The sequence below is a fragment of the Pseudophryne corroboree genome, chromosome 2 (assembly GCF_028390025.1).
Source record: "Pseudophryne corroboree isolate aPseCor3 chromosome 2, aPseCor3.hap2, whole genome shotgun sequence".
Classification (NCBI taxonomy): Eukaryota; Metazoa; Chordata; class Amphibia; order Anura; family Myobatrachidae; genus Pseudophryne; species Pseudophryne corroboree.
The window spans coordinates 121271137-121276928 of NC_086445.1; positions in this window are offsets into that span (position 1 = coordinate 121271137).

The following is a 5792-nucleotide window of genomic DNA, read 5'->3' on the forward strand; positions in this document are numbered from 1 at the left end:
GTCTCTCTGCTCCTGTTCACATTAAGGCCTATTCTACTCGGTCTGTTGGACCTTCTTGGGCGGCCCAACGTGGTGCGACCTTTGAACAATTGTGCAAGGCAGCTACGTGGTCTTCCGGGAACACGTTCATAAGGTTCTATGCCTTCGATACTGCCGCTTCCCAGGATGCTTCCTTTGGACGCCAGGTTCTTGTGCCCGCTACAGTGCGCCCCTCCCATAAGGAACTGCTTTAGGACATCCCCATTGTCCAATCCTTGTGGAGCCCAGTGTACCCCGCAGCAGAAAACAAGTTTTATGGTAAGAACTTACCTTTGTTAAAACTCTTTCTGAGGTACACTGGGCTCCACAAGGCGCCTACCCTGACGCACTTAGCTTCTTTGGGTTGGTATGGCATTAGCCACTGACACTTCTCTTGTCATGAGAGTGTGGTGTATGTGGCTACTAACTGTTGTCGTCTCTTTTCCTGCTACTGCATTGGGCTGGTTAACTAAAAACTGAGCTCCTGTGCTGGGAGGTGGGGTGATATAGGAGGCGGTGCAGTGCATTCTGGGAACAGTCAAAGCTTTGAGCCTGTTGGTGCCCCGGATCAAGATCCTACTCTACACCCCATTGTCCAATCCTTGTGGAGCCCAGTGTACCTCGCAGAAAGAGTTTTAACGCAAGTTCTTACCATAAAACTCATTTTTCCCATGTTTCCTGTCCTCAGGAGGAAAGGGAAAAGATGATATCAACCTTTTAGGGATTTGAAATTTCCTATCAGGATTAACACACAGTTCTTCAAACTGGGTATTTAATTCCTTTGACACAGGAAATGTGGCTGAGGATTTATTTTTTATATTAAAATAAGATTCCTCAATCTCCACTGTTACCTTATCAGAGATAGTTAGAACTTCTCTGATAGCTTCTGTGAGAGCCTCTATTCCCTGTGACAGAGCAGCCTCCCCAACCTCTGAGTCCACTTCCCCCTCCTCCATGTCTGACCCCTCATCATCAGAGTCAGACTGCAGGATATGGGCCAAAGGACATTTTTGCAGACAAATGGTAGGGAACTGAGACGCTGGTTTGGGTACTGAGTCTCTGTTCATAAACTCAGTCGTCAATTTTCTTAAGTATGGTGTCTCTTTCTCGTTGCGGGACAATTTAGTAGAAATATAGGAAATCATTCCCATAATGGAATCCAGCCAAGCTGGCTCTGCCCTGCTAGCCTGGGAAGGTACACTGCACTGAGTACACTGTAGTGAACCCCCTGGAGAAGAGGAACACTGTGCCTTACATGAAACACACTCTTTGTCTGACATACTGTGACAGTGACAGCACACACACACACACACACACACACACACACACACACACGTTAGATGCACAATTAACCCACAAAGAGCCCTTCAAGAGAGACACAGAGATTGCCTGGAGCCAGCACACAGCGCCTTTACAAATAATTCCAAGCTTGGCCGGGTCGCAGACTAAGTACACTAGTAAGCTCCTCCCCCCTGCTGGGTGTGGTATGGCTGCAGTAGCGTAACTAGAAATTTTTCTCCCCCAAGCCAAAACATTCTCTGGCGACCCCCCCCCCCCCATTATTGCCAGTGACGTGCGATGGGGTGAGGCAGGTGAGGCAGAGCCTTTCCTGTCATACTATCGTTTGTGCCAAAGGTTTGACTGTATAAAGTATATGAAAAATACAAAGAATATGTTTGAAATATCTTCTTTGCATTATTCTAACCATTTTTATAACCAAAACTCTGGAGTAAAAAGTCTATGGCAGGTGAGGCACTGCCTCCCCTGCCTATCTTTTCCGAACATCTCTGTTCAAAACTCACCAAATTTCTAGGAGTTTATACTGCTGCGCCTGTGTATAAAGACCAGACGTACCCTTTGGCTCATATATTGCGTGCAAATCTGGCTCTGGTGCTAGCCAGTGCCTCCCGAGCCATTTAGCTCACTGCACGTCCTTGATTATTGCCACTAGTAAAGTGATGAATCTGGGCGTGGCCTTGCTGAAATGGGCGTGGCTTTGCATAAAGGTGCGTGGCATTGCAGGAAAAGACTACCTTATACCCCAGTTTTACAACCTGCACGCCCAGACTTTGGCAATCACAGGGAAAAAAATAATTCTGATTCATGCCCCTTACATTATTTGTCATTTTTCCTCCTTATTGTAATGCCCAGTATACATTATGCCACATACTGTACTGCAATGGCCCTTAGACATTATGCCACACACAATAATGCCCATGACACAATATGTCACACTCCATAATGCCCCCGACACATTATGCCACACACCGTAATGCCTGTGACACATTATGACACGCATCGCAATGCCCGTTATACATTATGCTACAGACTGCAATGCCCCTGATACATTATAGCACATACAATGCCTGTGACACATTATGACACATACCGCAATGTCCGTGATACATTATGCCACACACTGCAATGTCCGTGATACATTATGTCACACACTGCAATGACCCTGAGACATTATACCACATACCACAATGCCTGTGATATAGTATGCCACACACCGTAATGCCTGTGATACATTATGACACACACCGCAATGTCCGTGATACATAATGCCACACACCACAATGCCCATTATACATTAAGTCCTACAGTAAGGCTTCTAATTACTTTTAAATTACCTGCTCGTTGCCAGGGGTTTCATGCCCTTGGTTCCATGCACGTTGCCAGGGGTTTTCATGCTCAGGGTGTCATGCTCGTTGCCAGGAGTTTCATGCAGTAGGTGTTATTCTTGTTGCCAGAGGTATCATGTGCTGGGTTTCAAGCTTGTTGCCAGGGGGTAATATTCGTTGCCAGGGGTTTCATGCACTGGGTGTCATGCTCGTTGCTAGGGGGTAATGCTTGTTGCCAGGGATTTCATGAGCTGGGTGTTGTGCTTGTAACCACGGGGTAATGCTTGTTGCTAGGGTTGTGCTCCCAGTGCCACATATGCACCCAGTGCCAGATATTTCCCCACAGTGCAAGGTACACATATGACACCAGTACCCCATATGCCCCCCCCCGCATCCCCCCAGTGCCGGCTACACACATACCCCCAGTGCCAAATATGCCCATCCAGTGCCAGGTACACATATACCCCCAGTAACAAATATGCCCCCCCAGTGCCAAGAACACATATACCCCTAGTGCCAAATATGTTCCCCCAGTGCCAGGTACACATAAATCCCCAGTGCCAAATATGCCCCACCCCCAGTGCCAGGTACACATAAACCCCCAGTGCCAATTATGGACCCCTCCAGGGCCAGGTACACATATATCCCCAGTGCCAAATATGCCCCCCCCCCCCAGTGCCAGGTACACATATACCCCCAGTGCCAAATAAACACCCCCCAGTGCCAAATAAGCTCCCCCAGTGCCAAATATGCACCCCCAGTGCCAAATATGCCCCCCAGTGCCAAAACGCTCCCGAGTGCCAAATATGCTCCCCCAGTACCCGGTTCCCCCGCTGCTGTGCGTTTTGGGAAGGAGGACACAGAGGGCACAGTGCGCGCCTCTCCTGTGTGTCCCTCCTGCGTCTCCGCTGGCAGCGACGTGTCTTTCAAATTAAGTGCCGGTTCGTGAGCCAATCAGTCGTGGACACCCACGAGTGGAAATAGTCCCTGTTGGTCATGCCGACCGTCAGGATAGTGAGGGGGTGGGATGTTGGTGGAGAACATGTGACCATCAGTCTCCCGTCCGCCGGTCACATGAATACCACACCCCCTGCTATGACCCCCTGGTACCACTGAGGTAATCTGGAGTCTCTCCGGAGTAGCTGCGCATCCCTGTCAGTCAGCATCTGTGTCCACTGCAGAGGGAAAATGGTGCTGGTGAGATGCTGGATCCGCTCATAGTGAAGCCCCACCCCTTCAGTGACGCGCGGTCTTCCCGCATTTTTGTAGTGGCTGATGTCATTTCAGTGCTTAAAAATAGGATTTTGATAACCTACCGGTAAATCCTTTTCTCCTAGTCTGTAGAGGATGCTGGGGACGACATCAAGAGCATGGGGTATAGACGGGATCCACAGGAGACATCGGCACTCTAAAGACTTTTCATTGGGTGTGAACGGGCTCCTTCCTCTATGCCCCTCCTCCAGACCTCAGTTGTAGGAACTGTGCCCAGGGAGACTGACATTTCGAGGAAAAGATTTACTTAAATTAGTGGTGAGATATCTACCAACTCACACCCTCAACCATGCCGCACACATGGCATTCAACATAACACACGCTAACAGGCATGAACCAATTGCAGCAACATGCTGAAACCAAGATAACACAACTTGTGTAACTGTAATAAATAAACTGCAGGTAAAGTACACACTGGGACGGGCGCCCAGCATCCTCTACGGACTAGGAGAAAAGGATTTACCGCTAGGTTATCAAAATCCTATTTTCTCATACGTCCTAGAGTATGCTGGGGATGACATCAAGACCATGGGGTCTATACCAAAGCTCCAGTACGGGCGGGAGAGTGCGGATGACCCTGCAGCACCGATTGACCAAACTTTAGGTCCTCATCGGCCAAGGTGTCAAACTTGTAGAACTTAGCAAATGTGTTTGACCCTGACCAAGTAGCTGCTCGGCAACGTTGTAATGCCGAGACCCCCTGGGCAGCCGCCCAGGATGAGCTCACCTTCCTAGTGGAGTGGGCCTTTACCGACGTTGGTAACGGCAATCCAGCCATAGTATGAGCTTGCTGAATCGTATTTCTAATCCAACGTGCAATAGTCTTCTTGGAAGCAGGACAGCCAATCTTGTTGTGATCATACAGGACAAACAGAGCCTCTGTTTTCCGTATACGAGATGTTCTAGCAACATAGATTTTCAAAGCTCTAACCACATCTAGAGACTTTGACTCAGCGAACGTGTCAGTAGCAACTGGCACCGCAGTAGGTTGGTTTATGTGGAAAGAGGAAACCACCTTTGGAAGAAAATGTTGACGAGTTCTCAACTCTGCCCTATCTTCATGGAAGATCAGGTAAAGGCTCTTGTGGGACAAGGCCCCCAATTCAGACATCCGCCTTGCGGATGCCAACGCCAAAAGCATCACCACTTTCCAAGTGAGAAACTTCAACTCTATTTCTTGTAGAGGCTCAAACCAACCCGATTGAAGGATCGGCAACACCACATTAAGGTCCCATGGTGCCAATGGAGGCACAAATGGAGGCTGGATGTGCAGAACCCCTTTCACGAACGTCTGAATTTCTGGAAAGGAGGCCAATTGTTTTTGAAAGAAAACTGATAAGTCCGAAATCTGGACCTTGATTGACCCCAATCTAAGGCCCGCATCCACACCAACCTGCAGAAAATGGAGAAAACGTCCCAACTCAAACTCTTCCATAGGAGCCTTCTTGGATTCACACCAAGACACATATTTTCTCCAAATACGATGGTAATGTTTAGACGTTACTCCTTTCCTGGCCTGAATAAGAGTGGGGATGACTTCCTTGGTAATACCCTTTCGGGCTAGGATCCGACGCTCAACAGCCATGCCGTTAAATGTAGCCGCGCTAAGTCTTGATACACACACGTCCCCTGCTGTAGTAGGTCCTCTCGAGAAGGAAGAGGCCGAGGATCTTCTATGAGCAATTCCTGAAGATCTGGATACCAAGCCCTCCTTGGCCAGTCTGGGGCAATGAAGATTGCTCAAACTCTTGTTCTTCTTATTATTCTGAGAACTTTTGGAATCAGTGGAAGTGGAGGGAATACATATACCAACCGAAACACCCACTGGGTCACCAGTGCATGCTTGAGGGTCTCTTGACCTGGAACAATATCTCTGAA